The sequence below is a fragment of the Limulus polyphemus genome, unplaced genomic scaffold (genome assembly GCF_000517525.1).
Source record: "Limulus polyphemus unplaced genomic scaffold, Limulus_polyphemus-2.1.2 Scaffold2094, whole genome shotgun sequence".
NCBI lineage: Eukaryota > Metazoa > Arthropoda > Merostomata > Xiphosura > Limulidae > Limulus > Limulus polyphemus.
Genome location: NW_013667704.1, coordinates 169,413 through 170,969, shown reverse-complemented (window position 1 = coordinate 170,969; position 1,557 = coordinate 169,413).

The following is a 1,557-nucleotide window of genomic DNA, read 5'->3' as shown; positions in this document are numbered from 1 at the left end:
TTATAGCGCGACTGTTGAAATTAAGTGTATCGCAAAGTTATATTCAGAAAGAATAAACTAGTTTTATTTAAGAAAGGACTTGTGTCTCTAAAGTTTCGTCGGAACGAATTTACGGAAAATTAATTAACAAACGGAGACGTAACATTATATTGTGAATATGCCTTGAGTAATTATAAGTACGTAAGAGTTAAGAACCCAGACAGTGATGTATTTTTATTCTTCTACACTATGCTTTAACACTAGAGAATCTGACAATTCTGTTTGATACAAGCATAGGAAGCAAACAAAGGCTCACAATGTTAGCGAAATTGCTTAGAGTTACACCCACCAACACAGCACAGCCCTAATGGTCCTGTATGCTTGTCCTGGATGCGACACCACAAACGCCTTTAAAGGGATTGGAAAAGTGAAGTCATTGAAGACTCTACTGAAAATGCCTAAGTTCGTTTCAATGCTTCCTACGTTAGGAGACTCGTGGGATATAAGTGCTGAACTCATGGACAAGCTTGATGCTTCACGGAAGATCACGAGTTAAACACTTTGATGTCACGTGTGATTCATCTTAATAAATGAGTCGTATGTTAAATAAAATCGGCTCAATCTATCACAAAATATAGATATGGGGACACTTCCCTCTTGTCTTAAAAGTTTGGAGCAGCACATAAGAAGAGTAAACTACCAGGTTGTCGTCTGGAAGAGAGCGTGTATCCCAGAGTCTGACGTCCCTGATGTAACGAATAATCAAGGTTGGACAACAATGGGTGGTTCAATGGAACTTCTATGTTATGAAGGCAATGTGCTTCCCCAACAACTGGTAGATATCATATAAGAGTCAGGAGACTCAAGTATCGACAATGACTTAGATGCTGACGGTCCATTCCTTGACAATGCGGCTCTAGACGGTTACATAAAAGACAGTGATGTGGAATGAACAAATTATTTGTTTATGGACTGCTTTTGTTAAATTTACTTATATCTGAAGTTTGTATTATGAGAGACTATCATATCAAGAATACTGATCTGTAATTTGAGTATTGATGTTACTATATTAGCCATGATAACATGTAAATAAGTACATTTTCATAAACAAATACTTGGGTAAAACTATAACTTCGCAAAATGTGGTCTTATTTTGTTTAATGATAACTTGAGGTATGAAATGCAAAATATTCCATATTATTGCATTAATTTATCCTTAAACCATAAATATGAGGTTCATGGTCATTTATTGTGACCAGTTTGAGTTGTTTGAAGACCATAATTAATCGTAACATGAATTTGTGTTCATTTGTGGGTATAAAATTGTAATTGGTGAAATAACTTTGAACAGTTTATCAATGAATTTACAATAAATCATAATGCGATTTGTGTTAATAACTCATTATCCTTCTAAAGTTATTATTTAGTGATTTTACAGAAAGTATTGTTACGACAGCGGAAGTCATGCGACTCTCGGAGCATGCACGCAGGAGTTTCTCGAAGGATCATGAATTATCGAGGAACCCCGCGAATATCCGAGTGTTTGCCAGGCGCCCACTTTTTTAGTATATAAGCCCG